This window comes from Pseudorca crassidens, chromosome 2 (genome assembly GCF_039906515.1).
Source record: "Pseudorca crassidens isolate mPseCra1 chromosome 2, mPseCra1.hap1, whole genome shotgun sequence".
Classification (NCBI taxonomy): Eukaryota; Metazoa; Chordata; class Mammalia; order Artiodactyla; family Delphinidae; genus Pseudorca; species Pseudorca crassidens.
Window position 1 is genome coordinate 8,217,349 of NC_090297.1, and position 27,502 is coordinate 8,244,850.

At 55.5% G+C, this 27,502-nt stretch overlaps 1 protein-coding gene across 3 annotated transcripts in view; it reads right to left on the bottom strand.

Moving 5' to 3' along the window:
* Nucleotides 1-27,502, bottom strand: part of CASZ1 (castor zinc finger 1) — a 148,645-nt gene that overhangs the window by 101,690 nt on the left and 19,453 nt on the right. The window contains exons 2-3 of one of the 3 annotated variants that reach the window (XM_067720151.1): nucleotides 13,900-14,054; nucleotides 13,471-13,632 (exon numbers count right to left, since the gene is read on the bottom strand). The gene's annotated coding sequence lies outside the window, so the exon portion shown is untranslated. Of the gene's footprint in view, nucleotides 1-13,470; nucleotides 13,637-13,899; nucleotides 14,055-27,502 lie in introns of all 3 variants that reach the window. The other 2 variants (XM_067720140.1, XM_067720130.1) reach the window with 2 other exon arrangements.

Sequence of the window (27,502 nt, forward strand, 5' to 3'; positions counted from 1 at the left end):
TCTGTGAAGGATATAAAAAATCCAGCTGCCTCAGGGGACACCCAACTATCTAGCATATTGCTGTTAAAATGTCTGCAAAATTTAATACACTTGGCATGCCATCTAATCAGTCCTTGGAAACTCGGGCACTCTCTCCCTCCTATGATCAAAGCGCCTCAGAACTTCTGCCTATGGGATTCCCACCCCCACCCGTCCCCCCCATTTTAGATAAAGTTGATCCCCCCCTTATAAAAACAGCTGCTGTGGCTTTTAGGACACATTTCATCCTGAAGTTCACCCAAGGTCTAGAATCTAGAAGGAAGCAGAAGAGCAGGGAGAGCCGGGGGTCGGGTGCTATTAGCTCCAGGACTTTGCTACCCAGGCTTCTTCTCCTTCTTAGCAGGACAGACGAAGGGCAGGCATGCACTGACAAGGTCCGTGGTCCCGAGATGGGCAGGCAAAGGCTGCTCCTTCCAGGGAAGCTGGCAAGAGCCTGACAGCTCTTATTTAAATAGCTGTCCAGCACACAGAGAGCTGTGTCCTCACCAGAACGCAGACATATGCCAGTGTACCCATGGACACACGCCCAGCCATTTGCTCCATCAAGCCACCCATTGTTGGGAAACTTCTGTGAACCCCACAAGATTCCGAGGCTACTCCAAGTCCCCAGCAGCCAGCTAGGAAGTTTCCAGGTTAGCCCAAGGATGGCTGCCTGAACTTCTACCCCAAACACAGCAATTAGAACCCTGCATGACGTGGATACTTCGGCAGGTCACCTGACGCTTAAGTTTGACAGAGACCTTGTAGACCTTGTAGAATTCCTGAGTGGGACTGGAAGGATTGATCCCCCCAAATCTGTACCCTCCACCCCAGGAGAGTTCTTGCCAAATCCTCTTTGTCCTTTTTTTTTGATTTCCTCACCTCTGACTGACCTCAAGTCTCAGGCGGCCTTAAATAGGCCTAGAGGACCCTAAGAGGCTCAGGGAAGCCCAGAAAGCCTGTATCATGCTCAGGTACAGTGCTTCCTCAACAGGCCCAGACCGGGGAGGACCTGAGCACTGCATCTGCAGGGAAAAGCCACAGAGGCCAGGGAAACAGAACACAGGTGGCCCCTATGTAACTTCCCTGCCCCCTCACCAGGCAGGTGGGAACAGAGGCAAACAGGTGAAGGGGATTCAAGGGGGTGCGGGCAGGGCCAGCTTGCTGGGTGGGCAATCCAGGCAGTCACACAGGGCCCCACGCTCAGAAGGGCACGTGCTTGGTTCAATGTCCTACAGCTGCCATCGTAAAATTCTTAATTTTAGAAAGAGGGGCCCTGCATTTTTATTTTGCACTGCGTCCCGCAGATTATGCAGCTGGTTATGCAGCTGGTGGGTTTTGGAAGATCAGAGGACCTGGGTTTGAATCCCAAGGCTCTATCCCCTATAAGCCAAGTGACATCAGAAAAGCCACTAATTATCTCTGGTTGCAGGGAGCCTCGTCTATAAAGTGGGGGTGATCACGCTGCTCTCAGGGTGGCCGGGAGGACAAGGAGGGTAAAGCGGGGAGAGAGCTTGGGGAACATGATTACACGCTGCTATCCAAATACACGGCGTGCTGACCGGCAGGGGAAAGCACGGCCTGTTGGCGTTGGTGGTTGCTTCCCACACCCCAGGGATGACCTACTCCACTGTGGCAAGAGGTCTCCTTCCAGAGCAGCACAGCAGGGGAGCCTCTGGCGGGCCCAGCCCGGCTGTCCCCGTTCACAGGTGAAGAAACTGGGACAGAGTCAGCAGCTGACCTGCCTGTTGTCACAGTGCTGCCTCCAGGCAGGGCGATGCTGAGGACATACTGTTCCTGCTGTCCAGGCTCAGCCTTGGCCGCAGGACACTTGAGATGGGGACAGTGAGAAGGAGGGGTAGGAGGCAGGATTTGGAAAAGGGGACGGAGGAAAGGCCTCTTTACACTCCGTCACACACACATGCGCATACACACATACACACGGCAAAATTAAAGCTGAGAACTTGGCTAAAAAGATAACTCCTACCCCTGCTCCATCGAAACTTATTTTAGGGCAGGAGGTAATTGCCAAGGACCCAAATAAAAGCCAACCGCAGGCTGTAAGTGGCTCCAAGTCTTTAATTAGACCCCAAGAAAAAATAGTGGCGAAAAGAAAATGAAAGTAGGCGAAAGCTCCCCGAGGAAGGCATAAGCATGTGGTCTCCTCCCTCCCCTCAAGTCCAGTGGCTTCAGATGAAGGCTACCATTGCCTGTGACGGGCATCAGCGTGCTAGGCGGGCACTGCCCACTGTGGGGGCTGGCACAGAGCCAAGAGGGCACTGTACACCCCGAGCAAGGGCCAGCCCAGGTCTGGGGTCCTTCTCCCAGGGCCTCCCTATGCTCCAGCCCACGGAGGCTGGCCTGGGGTCAGAGCGCCATGGGCCAAGGGGAAGGTGAGCTGTTTCTACCAGCCCTGCAGTCAAGGGAGCAAGGACAGGAGAAAGCTTTGGGTCTGGAGTGGACTTTGACCCACTCAAAGATCTGCCCATCAAGCCACAGGGCCCAGCTCCTTGGCCACGGACCAACCCTCCCACTCAGCAGCACTTTCCCCACTCCCTGGAGCTCTCTTCAGGCTGCGACCCCCTCCCCAGCCCCTCTCCTGGGCCTGTGTGGAGTTGGGTGGCTCTGAGATCCTGTGGGCGAAGCAGGCTTCTCCCCGCAGGGACCCTCCTAACCAGAGGTGCGCTCTCAGAAATCCTCTGGGTGACAAGTGGCATGTGACCGAAACCCCCGGCCGCTGTGCCATTCCACCAAGGCAAGGAAAGCAAGGAGGTACCAGCCACTCCGTGACCCCCTCCCAAGTCCCCGTCCGGCCTCTGGCCTTTGAAGAACACAGGTGACCTTCGACTAAGGGTGGAGCTGGGAAGAAAAGGATCCGCTGTGCTTGGGAAGGTCGCGGCCTGCACAGGGTGTGTGTCCATGCTCTTGCCTCTCATACAGACAGAACCCAGTGGGCCAATCAAATCCCACATGTGGGAGGAACTTGCTAAGTGCCAAGACCAGCATGTGCCAGATGTGGCGGAAGCAGTGGCCTCCACTAATGTCATAACAAAGGCCAGGCCCCAGTGTCAGAAGGGAGGCATTCCACCCAGAGTCTGCGAAGGAGCCCAGGAGAACACACCCCAGCCCACGTGAAGGAGGGAGCAGATGCTGGCGTCCCGATCCTTGCCTTCTCACGGTGGCAGGATGGTGAAGTGGGCTCACGACCAAAGCCCAGTGCACTACAAGTGGGCACAATCAAGTGGGGGAGAGGGAGACCCTGCTTCACCACAGCTGGCATCAGAGGCAGCAGGGGCAACCACGCTGAAGGCCCCTGTCCTGCTCCCCACAGCTGCCTGGAACCAGTGTCACACCCACACGTGGCTCCCCTTTAGAACGGGCACTCGCTGAGAGTGGGGTACACTGTGCTCCCCTTTCACAGGCTCTCCTCTGTTCCTGCCCCTTCTAAGCTGAGCACAGGAGGACAGACTCCAGAATCCCCATTGAGTGGACTGGCCTCCCAGTCAGAGTGGCAGGCCATGCCCTGCTGTATGATACACTGTACTCTTTAGCCATTTCCTCTCCCCTTTCTCAAACAGAACTTTAACACAACAGATTAGGAGTAGGTCTAACAGCAACAGGGGGGCAGCTATCCCTCATTCAGCATCTAAGGGTCCCAGGCCCTGTCACAGGCACTCTAGAGATGACATTCCTGCAAAGAAGGTACTACCGTGCCCATTTTACAGGGGAGGACGCTGAGGCTAAGCGTGGTGAAGTGACGGCCACACATCTACAGAACGGTGGGCCTGACTGCAACTCAGGTCGGCCTGGTTCCAAAGTCTGTCTCTCTCCATCACACATTTCTCCCAACTAGTTCTCCTGTCTGACCACTAGATCTAGGCAGGGGCAGGCCTGGCTGACCTCTTTTCCCCTGTTGCTCTGTACTGGGTTCTCTGGGCGCTGGTTTAATGTACGCCAAGTGTAATGTAGGTGACAAGCATGACCCCATTCCCAGCCACCTGCCATGCCCTGCTGTGATGTCCGAGGCCTGCACGGCCACAGCAAGCTGGAAGGTCTTCCCAGGAGGAGAAGCAGGAGTGAACCCGACCTTCCGAGGCAGTCCCAGTTATCGTGTCAGTCAGGAAGGGCCTCCCTGCCCGCTCCCCTCCTGCTTGCTTTGCTCTGCGGCGGGTGGTCAGACTTCCAGCCATTGGGATAAGTGGAATTCCTCTTGGATGAGAAGCCCTGTGGCTTCTGCTCACCAACTTCCTTCCCAGCTTGGGAATGTGTGGAGAGCAGCAGTCCAGGCCCCGGCAGAGGCTGCAGGAGTCCTGATAATTAATTAGCTCTCCATCCTCCCCAGGTGCTCACCAGACACAACCAGATGGTCCCAGCGACGCGCCCTCTACCGCCATCCTCCCCTTGGAACCACACGGCATCTTCCCCTCAGGCTCCCCTCCATCTTTCCCTTCTATGCTGCAAAACCCCGAGAGAGCCCCTTCTCCCCTTCTGCCAGGCCTGGGCCCAGACAGCCCCAGATGGGCAGGGAGGACGTGAGAACCCTGGTTCAGGCTCGCAGGACTGAGAGTTCTAGGTGGGGCCGAAGTTCAGACAGGTTCCAGTTTCTCCTCCTGCCTTCAGTCAGTTCAGTTAGGGAGCTGAGGTGGGATCGGTGCGGGTGGGACCCAGGGCTGAGTCTGCCCCTATTTCTTGGAAATGTTAAGAGACGGCTCTACATCCAAGAGACTCCAACTTAAAACCCCAAACAAATAAGGCCTGGCCGGTACCCCCTCCCCGCAGGAGGGCATCACATAGAAGCTGCTCCAACCAGAAGCAGAAGCCTACTGGGGCCTCTACAGCACCACGGACACACCACTGGCTTTCTGTTGGCACCTCTAGGTCCTAGGAGGGGTGGTGGCCTGCAAGGTGCATGGCTGTGCCCTCTAGACGGCCAGCCTGTGCAGGAACACTAGGCCCAGGCAGGGGTGCAGAGTAACAGAGCAGTGGGGTCCCAAGGGCAAGGAGTTGGAGTCAAGCAACGCTGGAGCCGCAGCTGGGAAGCCCTGGAAGGTCCGAGGCCCAGGAGGCGGGATGGCCCTCTGCAACAGGTCCTGCTTCGGGGAAGACTGCACAGTGACTGGAGCCCAGCATCGCTCGGCAGCCTGTGCCCCGGTGCCAGCAGTTGTGTGACGTGGGCTCTAGCTGGTGACCCTGCTTCACTTTTCTGGGCGTCGGTTTTCCCACGTAAAAAATGAGCCTGAGCTGGACGACCCTCGGGGTGGCCGGGAGCTGGTGCGTGTGGTGTGATGGGCAGAAGGCCTGCTCGCAGTTACGCTCAGGACACGTTCACTGAGGTCATGACTGTTGTTGTTATTTTCATAAGCATCACTCTTTTTGATTCGAAATATTCTATAAGCTTCCTTTCAGACAGCGCTACAAAGTAATGGGGAAGATCTGAGCTTACAGCCCAGAAAGCCACATTCCCTGAATTTTTTATGCCCAGAATCGAAACTAGTGAGGACAGGGTAATGATGATTTGATCAGAAGCTGTGAGGGGTCTGGCCAGGTTTCGTGAGCCCGAGTGACCCAGGACTGGCCCGCCCAGGATCCAAGAGGCACTGACCTCAGAGCTGTCAGGAGAACGCAGACAGGTGACCGGCTCTTCCGGGCCCATCTTCATGGGGATGATCTTTGGGGTGAAGCATCTTTATCTGGGGCAGCAAGGGTTAATGCAGGGCTGGGAGAGGCCAGGCAGCACGGAGCACTCCCTGTTTATTAATAAGCAATTTATCACCAGCTTTGCTTTTAATGCCATTTGGGCTTAATGTCGTTAATGAAATATAAATACCCATGCTAACGATGTCGGTCAGAGGCAGCATGGGCAGCAGACGGCTTGCGAAACAGGGCCAAACCGCGGGGCACGCTGGGGAAGAGGCTGAGAGCTCGGGAAGAGGAAGAGGTTCCCCCTGGCTCGGCACCCCTAGCCCCCTTCTGCTCCCACCACAAGACTCCCCAGCTGGCTGTGCCGGGAAAGGCTGGGAGGAGGGCAGCCCGGGGCTGGGGGAGAAAAGAACTCCCTACACAGGATGCTGTTAACTCCCAGAGAACACAGCGGGAGCCAGAGCTCGCACCTCAGGGGCAGTGCCCACCTGGGCATCAGGCCCCTTGGCTGCAGGAGGCTGGACTACCACCAGCTGGCAGCAGTCCCCTCTCGCTGCCCTGACTTCTCTGACCCGTGGGAATGGAGCCCGGGTGAGAGAGGTCATGAGAGGGAGCAGTAAGGATGCCATCACATTTTCCAATAAGGACCCCTCCCCACCCCTGGAATGACATCCCAGGCAGCCTAGTTCCAGTGGATAGCACACCCTCCCTAAGAAGCTGGCAAGGGGCTGCTTGGCAGCCTTGAAGGTAGCTCAGAGACGTGGGCAGACGGGTATTTCTGGTCAGTGCCGCGAGGCCTCACAACGTGGAGGTGGCCCTGCAGAGCAGGCTGTTGTCCCTGACCTCGTGCCTGAACTGGCCTGGCCCCTCCCACACAGGGAGCCATCCCTCCGTCCTCTCCCTGGGCTCAGAGCAGATGCCGTTAGCGGATGACCACCTAACCCAGATGACCCCACGGACTTCAGGCCTCGACCTCAGGAGACGCCACGGACTGATCCCAGACACCAGCCTCACCGGGCGGAAGTGGTTCTGGGACTTGCTCCCCAGCCCGGGGACCACAGTGCCTTTGGAGGGAACTTGGACTCCACTCAGGCAAGGGCCACCTGGGCCCAAACAGAGGTTGGAGACTTTGGCAGGTGGCTGACCTTCGCTCCAGCCTCCTCTCCCCGTACCGTGGTGAGGGGGTCGTTGTGCCACAGCCCCACCCTGCTTGCCAAGCCCCCAAACAGCCCCCCAAGGGCTCTGTCTCTTCCAGAGGGAGCTCCAGGCTGTTCCAGGGAGGGAGTCCCACAGCCTCTGGCCCTAGGTGCTCAGAGGTGCCTGAGAAAACGCAGGACCACTGGCAAACTCTGAATTCCAGATAAACGGCGAATACTTTTTTTAGTGTAAGTATGTCCAAAACATGGAACATGGAACATACTTACACTGAAAATGGAACATACTTACACTGAAAATGATTTGCTGTTTGTCTGAAACTCAGATCTCCCCGGGCATCCTGTATTTTTATTCGCTAAATCGGGCAATGCTCTCCCACTCCTCAGCAGATGGCACCTGGCCGGTGGGGTCGGTTTCTGGTGGGCAAGCAGGACTGGAAGCGAGGGGGCAGAGACCGCCCCCCCCCCCCCCGTCTCGAGACAGCAGTCTCCTTTCAAGGGGCCCTGTGCAGAACTGTCCCCCACCCGCCCTCTCCCCTCACTGGCCACTACTGCACTGCCCAACACCATGGCTCACCTGTGGGGGTCCCCTCTCCCCGCACCCCCCAAAGTCACCTCCATGTCCCCAAGGAGTACCGGACTCGTTTGCTGGGGCTTGGTGGAGCTCGGCTCAGCGGCTAATCCCCTGGGTGGCTCCTGTCAGATTATTAATTAGCTAAAGCAGATCGGTCCTGGAACAACACACGCTTGGACTTCAGATAAAGCAGGCCAGGGAAGCCGGGCCGGGGGCGGCTTAAAGCGACAAGACCCCGTTTCTGAACTGCTCCCCGAGGTGGGGCTGTGGCGGCCGGCAGGGCTGGGGCAGGGCGATTGCTGACAGCCCCTCTGCGCTCCTCACGTCCGCTCAGGAGAGCACCTCGGAGGGGGCTCGGGGGTTCGTGCAGACGCACCTGGACGGGGGCGCAGGCGGCCCATGGGAGCAGCAGCCAGCCACAGTGGGTCTTGCTTTTTAATAAAGAGCTTGTGCCCAAGCAGATCACGTCACTCAGAATTCTTCAAAAAGCTTCTCATTCCACTCAGGGCAAAAGCCTGAGTTCTCACGATGGCTCCAAGGCCTGCAGGATCTGGGGGCCACCCTGCCCGACCCCCTTAACCTCACACGACATCTCCCCAACTCCAGCCACACCAGCCTCCCTGCTGTCCTCCAACGTGCCAGGGGTGCTCTCGCCTCTGGGAGCTCACACTTGCTGTTCCCCAACAGGAACCCTCTTCTCCCAGATATTAATTAGGGTGGCTCGCTCCCTCACTTCCTTCTGTCCTTACCCAAATGTCACCATCCCAGGGACGCCCTCCCTAGACGCCACACCTAAGCTGACGAGCCATCCACCGCCACGCACACTCCCTATTCTATTCTATCCCCCAATCGTGCTTCAATTTTCTCCCCGACACACATCCCATCCAACATCTACTTTATTGCTTTAACTCATTTATCATTTGCCTCCCTCCACGAAAATGCTAATGCCACAAGGACAGGAATTCTTGCCTTGTTGGTTCACTGCTGCAGTTCCAACCCGGTTTGTAGTGTCATCAAGCATCAGTAATGCTTGACGGACGAAAACGAAAAATGAACGCCTGGAGGTTAGAGGTCAGGATCTGGACCACCACCTCTTCTGGCTCTGAGTCCCATGTGGCTGAGCCCTGGCCGACCTCAGTGGGCTCCCCAGACACCCACTTTTCCCCCACAATGCTATTCGAGCCCACCCTTCCCTGGCTCTGCAGCACACCAAGTGTTACTTGTATCCTGGTCCTAGCATCCCCTAGATGCATTTCCACGCTCTGGGCCTCCCAGGGATGTCCTAGGGGACCCATCTCCTCGCCACCCCAACCCTGCCCTACCAGCTGGGACTGCTACTCTCTCTGCCCGGGAAACAGCACGGGGTGGGACGACGGTGACGAGGGGGAACACCAGGGCTCCCAGCTGCTGCCCGGCCCCAGCTCTGCTGCTGGCAAACTCCTGGGCTCGGATTGTTTTGACTTGAGTCGGTGAAGCTGAAATATTTGAGTCACAACGGCCCTAAACTTCATTACCAGCTCTCAACACAGATTACTAAGGGGAAAAAGTTACTTTTAATTGCTTTTCCCGATTAGCATTTCTGGAGAAGAAACTAGTGATTAATTACACCCTCCCTCCCCTCAACCGCCCAGGGCCGCAGGGGTCCCAAGCGCAGGCTACCAGAAGGCGGCTCAGGGTCAGAAAAGGCTCCTACTCCTGAAGCGCCAAGAAACCAGACTAAACTGGGTGGTGAGCGGAAGGTGGGGACCATCCCCAAGGCTGATTTAACAGAGAACCAGCAGCTGACGGTGTGGGGAGGCCCAGGGGGGCGGCCTCATGCCTCAGCGTGGTATCCTCTGGGCTGAAGGACTTTCTCCCGGACCAGGACTATACCTGGGTGGATTCTAGAAACAGAGAGGTCAGGAAAACTGGGAGAAGACAGAACGGGGAACCTGAAGATCCGCAAGAGAAGACGACGCGTTCCCAGCCACTGGGACTCCCCTCGTGTGCAAAACCTGCCGTCGCTTCTCCAACGCCAGCGTGTTCTTCCTGTGGAGGCTCCAAGGTCACAGGACGGAGGCAGGGCAGAGTGCTTCTCCCCTCGTCCACGAGATGTTAACCCTCCCAAAGCCATGGGCCGCTGTCCCCTTTGGAGCGAGAGCATCACCCTGGGTAGCTCCAGGCGGGCAGGCGCTGCCAGCCTTGCCCAATCCCTCACCCCTTGGGTCTGTGCCTGGTGGAACCCAGAGGCTTCCAACGCTGCTAGGAAGGCGGGAGGCACAAAGGAGACCTGGGGAAGGAGGCCCAAGGCAGGGATGTCGGCAACACCAGGCAGAATCCTCACACAGATTACAAGCCAGAAGGATCAGTAACTCTTCCCACACCATCTCCCCATCACGTCTCTGCCCAGTACAAAGTGGCTACGACCTTGGAGTCCACTGATCCAGGGTGTCACCTGGCGGGGGGGTGGAGGACAGGGGCCCCCGCTCCCCTCAGCCAGGACCTCCCTCTCCAGATGCCGCCCCTCCACGCCTCCACCCCAGCTGCAGGCTCTGGAGCGGCCGGCCCCACACCAGATCAAAGCCCTGGAGGACGGAGTTAGAACTGTCCAGTCCAGTTAGGAGTGAAGGCCATGGATCTAGTGCAGGCCATGGAGGCAGAAAGCAGAAGAGCCTCCCATGCATGCGCGGACACACACGCCTGCCCACCCAGACGCACCCTCCCCCACGGCTCAGCCCAGTGTTTTGATGCCGGCAGACACACCCAGGAAGACTGGTTGACACCCCCTTAGAGCCAGAGGCACCAGCTGCGCGTCTGGGACATCCCCATCACCCCCCGCACGACGTCATCGCCAGCCTGCCCTTCTGCTCCCTCCTGTCACTCCCCCCGGAGGTCAGGCCTCCAGAGCTTTCCTGGAGGGCTGAGCTGGCCCATATCGCTGTGAATATGTTGCCAGCATGGGCAAGTCCTCACTGGGGACTCCACAGCCGGCCGGGACAGCTTCACACTCACTCCAGCCAGGCTCTGGTTGCTGTCTGGGCTATGCAGCACCCACCCAGGGGGGTCGGGGATGGCTTGGCTGTTACAGCATCGCTGCTGGGACTGCCTGCCTTGTCCTGGCCCAAGCAGATGATACCAGGACCCAGGAGAGTGGAGCCTCAGCTCAGGGACCCTGGAAAAAGGGACAGTGGCCTAGGTCAAGTCTGATGAGGTACCTACGGCAATTCACACTGTGAACTGTGGCAAGACTTTCCATGTGGAGAGACGGCCAGGACCCCTGCCCATGAGCTGGGGCTGGAGACTATGCTGGCCGTCTGGAAGTGAGGGGGTCTTAGACAAACCCATTTTTCAGCTCTTAAAGCTGATCAGCTGAGGTTCTGTGCATCCAGGCACAGAGATCATATTTAAAGCCACAGTGAGAGGAACTACACGAGCTTCTAGGCCCAACCTCAGACCCAGCACAGAACCCGTGGAGCAAAGGCACGAAACAGTCTTCAGTGCAGCATCTTAGGGCCAGAAGGACAGTGAGCTGGAAAGTCCCTGCTGAAATCGGTGCTAGGTGCAAGCAGGCCTTGGGCCTTCCCTCCACATGGTGCTGACCCAGGGGCGCCTAATGCCCTCCAGCAAGCTTTCTTAGCAACCAGCACAGCGCCCGGGGTGGTGCTTCTCCCCTTGGCACTGTCAGGTGAGAGAGAGGAGACGCAGGGCCAGGCATCGGGGGCCTGGAAGGCAAGAGTCACCCTGGGGTCTTGTCTCTTCTTCCCCCATTCAATCCATCAGCAAGACCACTTTACTTTCCCTTTAAACACACATGGACCCTGCCCCCTTCTCCCCATTTCCCCCTTCTGTCTCAGCCACTTTTACTGATGTCAAATGGAGGAAAGGAACAACAACAACAAAAACCTGTCTGTGGGACATTCCCAGGGCTCTTGGTTCCGAAAATCACCAAAAGCCCCATCGCAGAATTTAACCCAGTGGCTGAATTCAGACTCCCACTCAGGCGGCTGCCTCCTCATTTCTGCCCGTGCCGCCGCCAGTCCGTTCTCACCACGGCAGCCCCAGCCATCTTTTTAAAACAAAATCAGATCACTTCACCTCCCTGCTTGAAACCCTCCAGCAGCTGCCTGTCACCCAAAGAATAAAGTCCCAACTTCCCCTGGCACATCATGTCCTACATACCCCAGCCCCACCCCATCCACCTCCCAGCACTGGGGCCTCTCTCTGTCCCCTGAGCTCCCTGAGCTCTCAGCCTCAGCTCCTCCAGACTAGTTCTCCCCTGCTGAAATATTCCACCGCTCTTCGGATGGCTATCCACTTCCTATCCTTCCATCTCAGCTAACTGTCGCCTCCTCAAAGGAGCCTCCTCTGACTGCCCAGTCACTTCCCACCACCGCATCCATTTCCATTCCACACTAATGATTTCCTTGTTGTTTTCTGTGGGTTGGTTTTTGTCTGCTTACCCAACCAGAACTCCATGAGAGCCGGTCGTCTTATCACTCTATCCCTAGTGATCGGAAGACACCAGGCCCTCCATAACTATTGAATAAACAGAACCAGATCTTCTGTGGCATAGCCAGAAGTGGGGAGAATCTGAGTCAGACAGGATCAGGCCTGCAGACCAGGCCTGAGCACAGACTTACCCCAAGCCCACACTCTGGTGTGGTAAGGCAGGCCACCTCTGAGACCACGGGTCACCCCTGCCACACAGGATCCTAGCCTGTGACCAAAGGGCCGGGTGAGTGAGAAGGGGCTCGGCCATGACATTCCCACTTGGAGCCCTCTGAGTTCCCAAGCTTCATTATCAAGCCCAAGACGGCCGGTGTCAGGATGCAGGAGTCCCAGAGGACTCAGGGAGCCCATACCCCATGCCGGGTGTAAATCCCAGCTGGCACGGCCCCTGGGAGTCAACCATGAGTGGAAACTTCAGAAAGGGAAAAACTAATGGGCGTGTTTTGCCGAGGGAATGAAGAAAACAAAAAGCCTGCCACTGAGGACAGAACCGGCCAACACTGCCCCCTGGAAAGGGGCTCCACAGGCACTCTGGCAACCTGCTCACGCACGGGGTACAGGGAGCTGGGGAGATCATCCAGAGGCTCAAAGACGCGTGGGCTTGCCATCCCAAGACCCATGATCATCAGGGAAGTAGGGTGGAGCAAGAAGAGCCCGGGAAGGAGCAGAGAAGTACAGGTGCCGGTGCTGACCCGGCCAGAGGGCTGCACAACCAACAGCCTACACGGCCCCATCGCCATCAGGGGACAACAGCCGTACATCTTAAATGTGGATGGACCAGTTCCTGGAGGGTGATCGCATTCTGGACACCAGGAAGAAGAGTCTCAGACACGTGGTTGCTCCACCACCACAACCAAACGCCACATTTACATCTGATTTGCAAATCTCTAGGCCTTACCCAGGGCTTCTGCTAGTTCCCGAGGTGGCATGGCCCCAAACGACCAGGCCTGCAGCTCTGGGGACCACTCACACCCCAGTGGGCAGCAAGGCACACATCTCTGCAAGTGCTTCCTCCCTGCGAGTTCAAAGTCCAGAGTTGCAGCACTTGGCCACTGGAGGGAGGGGCAGGACACGTCTGCCCTTGGCGCCCATGGAGGGAGAGCACGGGAGGGAGAGCACAGGTGGGTGAGCCGGGGCCGCAGACTCCAGCCTGGCACACGCAAGAGAAGCAGCCCCCAGCCCTGCCCTCCCAGCCACGCTCTCGGCCCTCAGCCTCAGCCCCCGCCCTAAGACGCTGTCAACTTTACCAACACCCAACCCCTCTGGGCTGGTTCCCTCCGGATCTTGAGAGAATACTGACTAATGATCAATACATGGTAAGTCACATGCTGTGTGCCAAGCCTCCACCCCAAGGACTGCCAAGCTTGACACCTGTAAGTAAATATCTGCCAGCGCCGGCCCTACAGGCTGCCCACCCCAGGTGTAAGCACCTGCCTTAAGCAAGGGCTGCTTCTGAGCCGGGGCCAAAAGATGCCTGTGGCCTCTTCTCTAAGGAGGGTCCTGCCTGGGCTGGCGGGCCCAGGAGAGCCCCAGCAAGTCATGCATGAGCTCACAGCAGAGCAGGAGTCGCTGCACACACAGACAGGCTGGACTTACCGTTCCCAGAGGTGGTGTGCAGAAATGACCTGACACGCAGCTCCAGGAGCAGTGTCTGCCAGGGCACAGGCCTCACCCGGAGAACCTGCACACTGCTGGCCCCGTTCAATGTCATACAATGGTAACGCTGGGAGGATTCTTCAGGGACAGTTATTCCAACCTCTTTCTTTTACAGGTGGGAAAACAGAGGTCCAGAGGGGAAGAAGCAGTGAATCGACCACAGAGCCAGGGCCCAAATGCAGATATCCTGTTCCTAGGCCCCGGCTCTTTTCTCGAACTTGCAAATTCTCACTTTCACTTGGGGTGGCTAAGCTACCACCGCTGAGAAAGGCCTACGCAGTCCCTCCCCTAAGAAGGAAGCCCTGACCTGGTCAGTCACAGCTCCCGCCCACGTTTCCCAGTGGCATCTTGGGAGTGGGGAGCAGCTACCTTTGCATCCCAAGAAGCCGGGGTCCGAAGTCCATTCCAACACACGCCACAAGAGCTGCAGGACTCCCTTCTACAGGACGGGTCGACGCCGTAACAGCGGGAAAGGCAGGTGGGCTGGAGAGGGTCTTTGCCTTCACTCAGCGAGGTCTGTTTACCTAACAAAAGGAGAAAGGAAAACAGATTATTAGGCTACAACTGAGACCCACACAGCTACTCAGAGAGAAGGACAATGGAGGGTAAGGTTCGGACACCTTGCCCGGCAACAGGCCAGCGAGGTAAGAGATTCTTGGACCTTGCCTACCAATCTGCAGATGGCATTGCCGTGGTACGTGCCATGCCTGACCCTACAACAAATGCACCCTTTGCACAATTATTAGCCAACTGCTATGCAGTCGTCGCACCTAATAAAAGAATCAAACAGGTAGGAACAAAAATAGGCCAATCAGGTGCCACCCCAGGTAACAACAGAGTGATCACACCCTAGATTTGGCACCTGAGGTGAAAGGTCAGCCTGGCAATGAATCAAGCTGACACTGGAAACCAGATCAGACCCACGCAACCAGAGTAACCCTTGGCCTCCCCAACCTCCCGCTCCCTCCAGACTTTCCCTCCACCAGCTCCCAGCTGCTCCCATGACCCCCTGATGGCCTTGTGGGAAGTCTCTAAAAATGGAATCAACAGGTGTCCCTGCAGCTACCAGGACGGTGATTTTGGTTACTTCTCTTTCCTTCCCCCTCCCCACTCTGGTGCTGTGCCCTTACATCTCATAAAAAAGAAAAGAGAGGGAGATTCCATTGTGATAGGTGTCGAGCCAAAAAAACGTGGCCAAAGAAAGTTGGTGCCCTGCTACCGGCAACCTTTGTGTCAATTTAAGCAAATATTGTGGTGTTTCCATGGTGATTCCTGTTTTGAATATCCACCACACTCACTTTTTAAAGGGCTTTTCCTGTTTGCGTTTCAACTTCAAACCTGTAAATATTTTCAGCCTTTTTAGAAAAATTAGCCCACGTGCGTGCAAACACAGACACACCGCCACCAAACTCGGCACACAAGCTCCCAGGCCTGGAGTCCCAGCCTCACGGATGTGAGAGTGGGTTGCAGGAACCCCGAGGGCGCTGTCCGTCTGCTCTCACACCCACCCCGCGTACAAGGCTGGCATGAGGGAAGGTGGCGGCTGAAACGTCAGTCCTTTCCTTCCCCCTCTGCCGGAGCACTGCAGTACCCACAGCGCCTGGCCTGTGTATTCCCAAAGCCTGTGAGTGGGCCCGGCCCTGATTCCACAGTGTGGCACGGTGTGGGCAGCTGCCTGGCAGGTTCTCCCACTTGGCCCAGCCCCTGGATCCCCTGGGGCCTCCCTGGAGTGCATGAACCCCTCCTCTCTTGCCTCCCAAGGTTGGGCCATGAGTGGAAGGGGGAGCTGGTGCTTCGAAGGCCAGAGCTTCCAGCATCAGCTCCACCCTACCTCCGCTCTGGGCAGTGCCACCGAGACCAGCTCCCTGGGAGAAGCGTCGGGGAGGGCCTGCGACAGTGGTCCCGGGCTTGGAGCAGCCCAGGTCCCACCCCACCCCTTAGCACCACACAGGGTTAACAGCGGGTTTCCTGGTTTCCATGGATTCCCGCCAGGCCCCTAATGTGAGTTTCGTGTGATTTGGGGGAAGTGGATTTCCTTTGTTTTCCAGTTTGGGAATATTTTTTTCTTTAAAAAAGAGGAAAAAACACTTTAATGGGAACTTCAGGGCCACTGGGAGACTCATTCCTCTGGGCTCTGACCCTCCCCTGACTGTTGGCCCAGAATCCCTAACGCCCGGGGCAGCCCACCCACCGACCAAACATCTCTGAGCTGGAGGAAGGGGTGACCACCTACAGATCCTCACCCCCAGAACACACTTCTGCCGGGGGCGGGGCGCTCCACTCCCACATCCCACAGAATGACCGCTACCCTACCTGACAGCCAGCTGCTTATACCGCCGGCTGACACTCCTCCCCTTCCAGGCACACACGTTTCCCCAGAGAAAAGGCAAAGAGCTAGAAAGACCAGAGTCTGACCACACATAAATGGTGAACATGACTGGTTCAGAAGGGGGTTCCAGTTACAGGGGAAGAGGGTCTTCCAGACCCTGGTGGGGCCCTTGTCCGGCCTCCGCCAGCTGACGAGGGGCCTGCCCAAGGCAGAGGGACCTTCTCAGCTTTGGCATCAAGGACAACTGAATAAAGGGTGCGGCCAGGCCTCCTTTTCCTCCATCCTCCTCACTCCTGCCACCCTCCAGCCCTGCAAGGGTGCGGCCTTGCTCCAGGACTGTCCCCAACCAAGCAGCCTGACCCAGTTACCAAACCAGGGCGCAGGCCACAGGGCCTGTCGTGGACAGGGCCCTCCCACAGCACAGGCCCAAGGGCCACGGCAGCAGCAGGTGCACAGCCCAAAGGACAGAGCTCTCTGGCCAGCAGCTCCAGGGCGAAGGGGTGAGAAGCCAGGTGCAGGCACGGAAGTAACACTGGGCCAAGAATCAGAAGATAGGGGTCTGAGTCCCAGTTCTGCCGCTTAAGTCACTGTAGGCCCTGGGACAAGCCATGTACTCTCCCCAGGGCCCATCTCCTCGCCCGTCCAGTGGACATAACACCTTCTCCCCTCCTACCTAGCAGACATGGGTGATCAACAAGAGACGTGAAAGGCGTTAAGAGTGCTCCAGAAACGCTCTCGACTAGCAGCACCCTCTTCTTCCAAGTCTCTTCAAGGTAACCTTCCAGAATCTACCCCAAGCGGGCCCATATGCCCCTCTACTCCTCATGCAGCCTTCCCTGTGGCATTTAAATCCATACTGGACTAAAGTCATTTGTTCACAAGTCTGTCTCCGCCATTGATTTTTGACTCCTCGAGGGCAGAGACCAGGTCTTAATTATCGTTGCATCCCCGGCACTTAGCACAACAGCTGGCCCACGGTGTGCTGCGCAAGTGTTCGTGAAACTGAACTAGTTCCTGATTTCATGTCAGAATCAGATGGGCCTGGCTCAGCTTCATCCCTCTCCTCTGACAGAAAACTTCATCACCTATTTTCACGCTCCCTTCTGTTTAGTTTCCCTAAGCCCCAACCTGTGTCCCGGGCTCTCCTGACTCCTCCATCAACGCCATGAATTAATAACTTTCAGGTTCAAGGAGACCGCTTGGTTACTTGACCCTTCTCCAGCTGATCCCAGTAAGAATTGACTGAGCACCTACTATGTGCCAGAGAACATGCTGGGAGTGGAGGGCACACCCTCTGCCAATACGCCTATGTGAGAAGCAATGATATTCTTTTTCCGGACGCCTTCTGTTCGCCGAGCAGCATGCTGAGGGCTGTATGATCTCATGGAATCTTTACAACACGAAGTAGGAAGGATTATGATCCCTGTGGCTAGATTAGGGAGGGCAGGCACAGAGATACGAAGGGACTTGCCAAAGGTCACACAGCTCGCAAGTGCTGGACCCAGGCCTGGACTCGGGCTGACGGACTCCAAGGCCCACCTCACTTGAATGTTCCTCTTCGTCCCCACCCATGACCTCAGCACCCACCCACACCTCATGCTGTTTCCCCTCCTGAATCTCAGTCCTCCTGACCTCCAAACAGGTCTCCATCAAATCCTTCAGAGCCACCCAAAAGCACTCAGAGATCACAGCCAGAGGGAAGGCAAAGGCCAGGCTTAGGCGCTTGCTTCCGGCTGGGCAGCAGGTTGGAGGGAGGTGAGGCCTATGGTGACGCGCCTGGTGCGCAGGAGGAACCCCTGGATCCACCTGGTAAACAGGGTCCCAGCTGTGGGCGTGACCTCCTGGCGAAAGAAGGGGCTGAGCCACCCAGCGCTGTCACCTGATGGGATAAGGACAAGCGGCCAGTCGGGAGAGGGCCACTCTAAGTCAGGAGGCCCTGTGGGCACGGGACAACTTCTATTTCTTCTCTCCAGACAAAGGGTAAGCTAAGGGGCTTTACCTGGGGGGGGGGCGGTACACAGAGATTTCGGCTACCTCCCCCAAAGTGGTATCTCCTACTGCAATGAACACCTGCCTCAAAGATGCAGGACTGAGAAGCAGGGCCACAAGATCCCCTGCTTTTCACTGGATGAATGTGCAATGGGGGGAGGGAGGGGCGGGGTGGCACCCATCATCTCCCCAAAGGCGAGAAGACCCGGTGGGGGGTGGTGGTGGCAGGAGAAGATCTACATCCGAGAGGATAAAGGGATAGAAGATCAGGCTGGGCGGGGAGAGGACAGAGCCCTAATGAGCAGATTTCATAAACCACCTGGAGTGAAAACAAAAGCGCAGACGTGCACATTGCCCAACTTCAGGGCTGTATGGAAAAGGGAAAAAAAAAACAACAATAAAAAAACCACATCTTAATACAAAAATCCTACATGATGTGTTGTGGCACGAAAGTGTTTTTCACTGCATTTTTCATCTGTGATCTCACACAGCCTACGATGGGTACGCCCAACGCAGCAGGTATTTGATGGTACACAAACAGGGCAAACACATACACAACGAAAGCGAGGGCAGCAAATATTCAAATTGGTCCAAGCTGACATCTCATGGCTTCAAGTGGCCTCTGGAGATGGCCACCGTGGCTCCGAGAATGGGCCCCTTTAGATTCCTGAGGGAGGAATCAATGGGGCAAGAACACAGCTCCAATGGAAAGAAACATGTAGAGTTGTGAATTCTCAGAACTCCGCCAGCGGAACTCCGGGCCAGCTGGTTATGTGGCTGTCTGCACTTACGGTGCTGTCCTGCTGCCGACAGGGGCCAGAGAGGGAACCCACACACCAGAGGCCCCTCCTGTGTGTCACTCACTCCACAGTTACTGTCTGTCTCCTTTTTGCCCCACCCCTCACCCTTTTTAATTGTTGGATGAGTTTACAGAGCTGTGAGCCAAAAACAATCAACTCCAGGGAACAGAGTTATACAAAAAAGGGCGTGTCACCAGAGGGAGACGGATATCCATGGAAACCACCACCTTTTCACAGTAGCCTAGGTAAAGCCAGGGGGAGGGGGGCAGTGTGGGCGTGGGGTCATAAGCTCCACCCAGAACAGGGCCCCCCCCAAATGCTGGGGTCACTGAGGAGCTGAGGGAGCCACGTCTAGTACAGAGTGTCAGGAAGTAGGGTCAGCCAGAGACCATCACCAGGGCAGGGCTGCTGGAACTCAAGTGTGCACACACACACTCGTGTGCACACACATGCCACCCCACCAGATCACTGGGACAGCAGTGGTTTAGTGGTTTAGCGTACGAGCTTGGGAGCCAGGCTGCCAGGTATGAGCTGCCACTTACAAGCTGTGTGACCCTGGGCAGACTACTGTAACTTCTCTGTGCCTCAGTCTCCCCATCAATAAAATGGAGATAATAATAGTGCCTCCTACATACGGTTATGAGGATAAAATAATGTATTATGTGTAGCATGCTGAGAAAAGTAACTGGTACATAGTATGTGCTGTAAGTACTTAATAAATAAAATCAACCAAAAGGGCTAAAGGAAGAGAACGGGGGAAAGTTTCCAGCCTCTGCCCCTGTAGAGGAGGAAAATAATAATAGTTCGCATTTATCAAGTACTGTGTACCAAGGACCTTAATACATTAATGCATGTAATCATCACAAGAATCCAATGAGATAGTTTATTATCCCAATTGGACAGCTGAGGAACTAAGACTCAGAGAGGGATATGACCCACCCAAGGTCACACACTGGGAAGTGATTTGAACCCAGGCCTGTCCGACACCTGAGCAACATGCTGCTTGGCAAGGAGAGGGAGAGGGAAGCGGGTGGGGAGGTAGCAAGGGAGGAATGATGAGCTTCCAGGAGGTTCTTTTTCCAGACTGGACTTAGATGCACAGCAGTGCAACCCAGATGCGTTTTTCCCAAGCTTACAAAGGAAAACGAAAATCTTCCAAGCCAGTGACTGCCGATGGAAGGAACATGAAGTAGGGGAAAGCTGAGATGGCCAACAGGCTCAGGTATCCACATTCCTCAGGAGATCCTGTCCCAGTCCTGACCCCAGGAGACAAAAGATGCTCTCCAGAATCAGGAGGCCCTGGAGGGGAAGCAGCAGAGTTTGGGGCCCACCTCCCATCACTGAAGGCCCAAAGCCTGGGAAAGGTCCTATTTCTGGGTCAGAAACCTGTGAACAACCCAAGCGTCTGCCTTCGAAGAACTTAGGCAGATTCCTGGAGGGGACAGGGCACAGGCAAGGAGAGCCTAGGCCTCCCCTGTTGCAAGGCCGGGCCCACGGAGGCCCAGGAGGCCTGGGAGGCTGCGAGCTGCTGTCAGAGGCTGCCTACCCTGAGCTGTCTGGCTCTCACCCTGCTCGGAGACAGAGGCCACACAGGCTTGGTGGCTCAGCCCTTTCTGCCATCGACCACCCAAATTCATTCAGATATTTCCTCTCTCCCTTGCTTTTTTAAAAAACTTTAATGTTCTCTATAATTCATCCGTCCCAGAAGATAATCGATAGAGCCCGTAATGAAAATCTGAGCCATATTTTATGATCCGCTGCAAGCAGAAAGGGCCACATCAGCAGGTCCGGTTTCGGCTCTCCCTATCTGTCTTGCCCACTGCCCCGGGGGTTACTTAGCCAGCTGGCCCTGCCCACAGCCCCTCACCCAGAGCTCTGCCCTTGGCCACCCAGGAGGGTGTGAACCACCCAGCTGGAGGAGAGGCTTGGGCCACCACCCCGGCAGCACCCCGGCACCCCGACGCTCACTCTACGAACCCCAGTCACAGGATGGTCACCCGCCATTCCAGGGTCTTTCTGGAGCTGCCCCCCACCTGGGACCCTGGCACTCCCACCCTCGAATCTCACAACCCTCTTCAGTCAGGGCCCTTCCAGAAGCCTGAAGACCCTCACCAGGACCTGGAGGTCTGCACCGGCCTCAGGGAGCCAGGCCAGCTCCGACCATGGCATTCGTTCCCCACCACGAAAGGCCACCCGCTCCTGGGGGGTTCCCAGGGGTGCTCCTAGGAACACCTGGGACCCTCGAGTCAGTGGCGGCGGATCATGATCACTCCTTATTACTACCTCGAGCATGTCCCTCCTCTCCCTGGTCTCTGCCCTGTGAGGTGAAGGGTGTGGATGAGCCAGCCTGAGGGGATGCACGGGGGGCTGAGGGGGGCAGCCCCCTCCTGCTCTGACAGGGCCCACTGAGGGGAAACAGAGCCCCGCCCCTTGCCCTGGCGCCACCACTGGGAGCCAATCAGCAGGTGAGGCCCTGCTCCTCCCAGAATGCCTTTCTGCCTGGCACCAATCAGAGAGCGGCACATCACCAGTGCCGGAAGGGGCGACCCCAGAGGGCCCAATCAGAGCCCAGAGGATGCTCCAACATCCCAGAAACAAAGACTGAAACCAATAAGAAGTGTGACTCAGCCATATCGTGGACTACTATGCAGCCATTAACAGACATGTACAGAAAGCAGGAAGCTGGGGAGACACAACTCATATGACTCTATCGTTTAGAATGCTGTCCAGTAGAACTTTCGACGCTATCCAGTACGGTAGCCACTGGCCGTGTGTGGCTATGCAGCACTCGAAATTTGGCAGGTGTGACTGTGGAGCTGAATTTTTAATTTTCTTTAATTTTAGTTAAAATGGCCACATGTGCCTAGAGGCTACTGTATTGGACAGCACAGGTTTAGAGAGAGAATTTCATCGAGGTAAAAAAAAATTCTTAATAAAAAATTTAAAAGCCTATCATCCAAGGCAGTAGAACAATCATTATTAACTACAATAACAGAAATAGTTAATGTTCAAGTATGCTGTGTGTCAGGCTCAGTGCTCAAAATTTCATACGGGTCATCACACTGAATCCTCACCACCCTCCAAGATACATACAATCATTATCCCCACTTTATAGATGAGGAAACTGAGGTTGAGCAATGTTAAGTAACTTACCCAGAGTCACAGCGCTGGGGGACAAAGCTGGGGCTCAAACCCAGGTCACTCTGTTCACCTAACCTGTACTTTTAACTACACTACATGTTTAAAAATTATTTTCTTCACAGTTTTTTGTATTTTCCAATGAGCCATGAGCATGACTTACAATCAGGAAAAACAAGTTTTTTTAAAAAAGACCTTAAAAAGAGGCAAATCCTTTCTCCCCAGGAGGGAAGTTTATGAAGGGATTCCTGGGGCCCCTGGCCAGCTGGGCCTCTAGCTTTTGATCAGAGAAAGGAGAAGGCAGTGTGGTCGCAGGTCCCCTCTGTCCCTGACCCTCCTATTGCCCAGATGCCCGGTACTCAGGAGGCCTCGGGCCCACAGACAATGCTGGGCCTAGGATCCTCCAGCAGCCAGGCTGCCAGTGGGATCCAGTTTCCTTCCAGCCCCACCCTGGAGTCAGTTCCTGACAGGTTTCTCAGCAGTTTTGCAATCATGACCCAGGTCTGCATCTTAAAGAAGGCAGCAGGCCATGGGGCTGTCTGCAAAACGCAACACACACCATTCTTACCATGGACCACCCTTTCCCACTACCTTCTAGAACAGCCAGGAGCTCGGCCAGCAACCAAGCCTGGGACATGCTGTCTGCCCTCGGTGGGCACGGAGACGCTTGTTTTTCCCAAGGGGGGACAGTCATTGCCCCCATTCACCCACTCTTAGAACTGCATCTTGGTTCAGAACAAGGGGGATGAAGAAATTCCCTTTGGGATTTCCCTGATGGCGCAGTGGTTTAGAATCCGCCTGCCAATGCAGGGGACATGGGTTCGAGCCCCGGTCCAGGAAGATCCCACATGCTGCGGAGCAACTAAGCCTGTGAGCCACAACTACTGAGCCTGCGCTCTGGAGCCCACGAGCCACAACTACTGAGCCCGCGCACCACAACTACTGAAGCCTGCGCACCTAGAGCCTGGGCTCCGCAACAAGAGAAGCCACCGCAATGAGAAGCCCGCATACTGCAGCGAAGAGTAGCCCCCACTCACTGCAACCAGAGAAAGCGCGTGTGCAGCAACGAACACCCAACACAACCAAAAATAAATAAATAAATTTATTTTTAAAAAAAAGAAACTCCCCTTGAAAAGTCCACGATGAAAGAAAAAGGCCCAGCAAGTACTGAGCCCAGCTAGAAACGGAATCAGGGAGGATTCTGAGTTGTTTTTGCTTTTTTTCCACAGCCCTAACCTGGAGGGTGGGGGACAGGGAGCCATTACCCCACTTGATCTGGTTTCCATTTCAGCTTTTTATTTTCCCTGAGATGCACAGATTGTTCTGGTTTCGGGGTAGGCAGGATAAATGTCCTTACTTAGAAGGTTTTTATTATTATTATTATTATGGATTTTTGGTTCCGTGCTGTCTGCAGTTCTCTGTCATTTCCAATCTACCTTAGGTTCCCCCTGGATTTATATATTTATTTTTGGGGGTTGGTTTCAGGTGCTTCTAGTTTATCAAACAGTCAGCCCTGTGAGGCACACTGGGTGTTTCCAGAAATTACATCACAAAAGATCATGCAGTTAAAGTGTAAGGGGAAAAAAAACCATAGCTGGTGCTTAATTTTGTATTTTAATTAGCGACTTATTGTAAACGTAGACTTTTAAAATGGAGGTGCCTAAGCAAAACCAGTAAACACGTTTTGCTAATGAATTAATTTCACCTCTTCCCCCACCCCTCCTCCTCCTTCTCATCCTCGTGGCAAATGTCATCTTCCAGATTTTCTTTGCCCTCCTTTTTTTCTACTCCACTTCTTAGTCCTTGCCCAACACATATTAGAAAAAGAATACCCTGAAATAACACCAGGAACCCTGGCACCCGGGACTCTTACAGGAGCCCCGGCTTGTATGAGCATGGAAGAAGCCTTGATAGGCTCCTAGCTGAGGACCCAGCGCGAAGTCTGCCGCTGTGCCCCTTGCTCTGGCCCCAGCCCTGCTTCACTGCTGCCAAACCCCGCTCTGCTGGGTCCCAGAGATCCCTCTGCTCCTGTCAGTGCCCTAAGCTCGGGAAGGGAGACGGAAGAAAGCCCAGTGCAGTGCTGAGTGCCAAGGCAACAGGAAGAGGGTGGAGTCGCCGGCCACCTGGAGCCTGAGCAGGAATGAGGTGAAGAGACCTGGAGAGAGAGGGAAGCTCCCGGTGTTGTGAAACCCAAGAGACCTCTGGTTGCCTGGAGCAAGGAGGAGAGGTGGCACGGTAGGGAAAAGGAAGAGGGAACACAGAGTTAGAGAAAAAGAAGCTGAAACTAGAAAGGTCTGTCCAGGTCACATGGCAGCTCAGAGCAAGGACACATCCACCAGTCCCAAGCACCCTCTGAAGGGTGCTCTACCCCTCACAGAAAGTTCCCAGCTTGGGGGATAGGGGGCAGTGAAGGAGGCTAATTTGCCTCTTTCGGTCTAATTTCTGGGAGAGAAGGCTGAGGATGGGGACAGAGTTCCCTGCTCCATCCCAGGAAGGGTAGACAAGCCTCAGATGTCCTAGAGAAGGGAAGACCCCCGGAAGCTGCTTCTGCCCATCATCACAAGTGGATACCACGGGGAGCCTCAGTGTCGCTGTTCACTGGGGCACATTTGAGCCCTCCTGTCACCCCAGAGGCCAGGCCAGCTTAATGAGGACAGGTGTCCACCCAGAGCACCGGACAGGAGCACGCCTCCTTCTTAGCACTCCCAAAACAGCGCAGAGACACCGTGGAGAAACAGGTTTGCTTTGCAGACTCTCTTCTGGGGCAAGTCAGGGTGTTCAGTACCGTGGGCAAAACCCCACCCTGGCTATTTTTACTTCGAGCAGGAAGAACTGTAACGCTGGGCTCAGGAAGGGCTGTCATTTACCTGCTCCTGCCTCATGACCACACTGGTAGGGGAGGGGGGCACTCAAGAAGGCTCTAGAACACCTGGTGGCAGAATCCTGACTCCTACTCCCTAAGATTCCCAAAGAAAGGAGGGAGGAGAGGAAGGAAGAACCTCCTTCCTCCAGGGAGGAAGGGGCTGGACCTCCATGTCATCACGCCCCGGTGGGAACCCAGACCCAACCTCACGACAGATCCTGTTCGGTTCAGCTTCAATCGGAAAGGAAGGCTCCCATCAAACAGGGGCCGGGCAGGGATGTGGGCACTGAGATTAGGAATTTGGAAAACCATCTGAGGAACCTGGCCCTGGGAAGACAGCAACAGGATTTAATACCTTATCCCGGCTGTCTGGTAAACACCCTGAAGCATCCCCACACTCCGTTAGGCAGCCTCGTATTCTCAGGTGTGCCGGCGACGGGCAGGTAGAGACAGACGTGGGCAGAGACAGGAAGGGGGGCAGTGTAGGCCTGAGGGGTGGAGGGAGGGAGGAGCTGGCCTGGGAGGATAGGATGGGTGGCAGCCAAGCCAGACAGTCAATGAAACAGCTGACAGGTGCAAGGCAGGGGGGCAGGGAGAAGAGAAAGGTGAGTTGGGGGTTCACAGTACTTGGGGATGCCACCGTCACACCCCAGGGGGCTCAGCAGGATGAGAGGCAGAGTCAGAGCCTTGTGGGTCAAAGACCTAAGAGTTCTGGCAGCCTTTTCTCCCACCTAAAGGAGAAACCCAGGCCACAGGCTCCTCCAAACCAAACAGGACAAAGCAGCCAGTGGGGGCCTAGCTTCCAGGGTTCACTGGCCACCCATGAGAGCCATCCGCTGGTATCCTTTAGGGTCACCCTCTCCCCAGCACACGCACACATATACCCCATGCCGAAAAGAATGTCACATCAATCAGAATGGAACTTCCTTCTACTCCAGGCTGGAGCTGACACGTGACAACAGGCATTGAGAAGAAGCAGGGAGGGTGGGAAGCAGCCCTGAGCTACTCAGAGGGGACCCGGCTCTCCAGAGATGGCTCAGGGAGAGTGAAGAGTAGACCAGAAGAGAAGAGGTAGCCAGGCTGTTCCCCAGGGTCGTCCGGGGCAAACCACCTTTGCTGTGATCCAAGCACAGAGGTCAAGCCTGCCACCCCTACCACCAGGCCCACCAGGCCACGCCACTAATCCTCTTTTCCCATTTCCATCTGCTCCTTGATGTAATTACAGTTTTGGATTGAAATCTACCTGAAGTGTAACCCCCCTGCCTGATGCACTCTCCCTGCTCTCAGAGAATCGGGAACCATTTCCAAAGCTAAAAGATGCACCACTTTTAAATGTTTTCATCTCTGGTTTCTTTCAGCAACACTCTCAAAGCTGTCCTGGCCATCTCCACCAGCACTGGTCCTCCCTCTCTGCCCCCTCAGAACCACAGGGCCTCCCGTGTTCCCAGCAGCGGGAAGGAAGAGGTTCCTGGCCTGTTATGGGTCCAGGCTTGGAGTCCCTTGCCTTCTGAATATCCTCTAAACCCCATGACCCCAAGAAATGCCTTCCATAGCCCCTTGATCCAAGAGCCCCAGATGGAGAACTTTTCTACTCCAAACACAATCCCACGGAACGCTGGCCCTGCTGCTGGAGGCCGGCCTGACCCTCAGACACTTCCCACCACCCAAGTCAGTGCAGATCCCTCTGCTCCAAATGCGAGCCTGCAGGCCCTCGAGGAGCCACCAGGAGAGGCTGGGAGCCTGTGCCCACCCTCCCCTGCCCCAGTGCCAAGTTCCCTGCAGTCCAAGAGCCAAATGCTAACACCCAGAGCTCACACCACCTGCAGTCAAGGGAAGCCTCAAGTGTCTTCTGCCGCCATTTCCGCTCCAGTTTTTCAACTCTGGCCTTGCCAGTATCAACAGTTTGAATCTTTGCATTAAACACACACGCGCATTCATGCGCGCACACACACACAGACACACACACACATCACTCTCGAACAAGGAGCGAAAACACATAGAGAAAAACCCCACAAGACCTAGGGCTGGGGCTGGGAACCAGCGTCACTGGCTCGCCGTTTCCCCCGCACCAGGCAGCCAGCCAGAGAACCCAGGGCAATACAAGCTACAGCCCTCCCCAGACATTAGATCACTTGTTCGGATCCCTACCCTTTGGAAGCTGGTCCCCCCATGCAGCGCTTTGGGCCATTGCTGCTGATAATTTTTCAGAGATAAACAAACCGGTTTGGATAAAACAAGAACCAACCTGAATTCTCTACCCAAAACTCAAAATGAATCTCTCTCATCATCCCTTTCCTTCCCTTCTCCACCTTCCTGTGCTATTATCCAGTTCCCTAAAATTCAGACAACTTGTTTTTTTAAAAAAAAATTCAGTCCTCTAGCCTTTTTTGTTCATGGACACTACCGTTTGGTCCAACTTGAAGAAATGCTGGCTTATTGAAAACATCCTTCGTCCAGTTTCTCAAGTATGCCCAGGTCAGAAAGAAGAATGGAGAAGGGGACTGTGCCGGGGAGTCTCTGCTAGACTGACGTCTGGCCTGGGTCCCTTTCCCTGGCTCTTTTTAGGCTCAGTGTCTTTCTTTCACATTCCCATGGCTCCCCTAAACCTGCAGCCCCTTTAAAAAGGGTGTTGTGGGGACGGGACTACCCCTCCTTTTGAGTAGCAGAGGAAAGAAGTTGCTCAGTACCCCTTGGGGGTTCACCAGGTTAACTGAGGCTCAATGTCAAGACAGGAAGGGGGCCAAAGGGCACAGAGGAAAGACACAGCCCTGAGGTCTGAGGCCACGTGTGTCTCCCTGCAGGCTCAGTGTGTGACGTGTCTGCTGACAACCATTGTCATTCACGCCTGACACA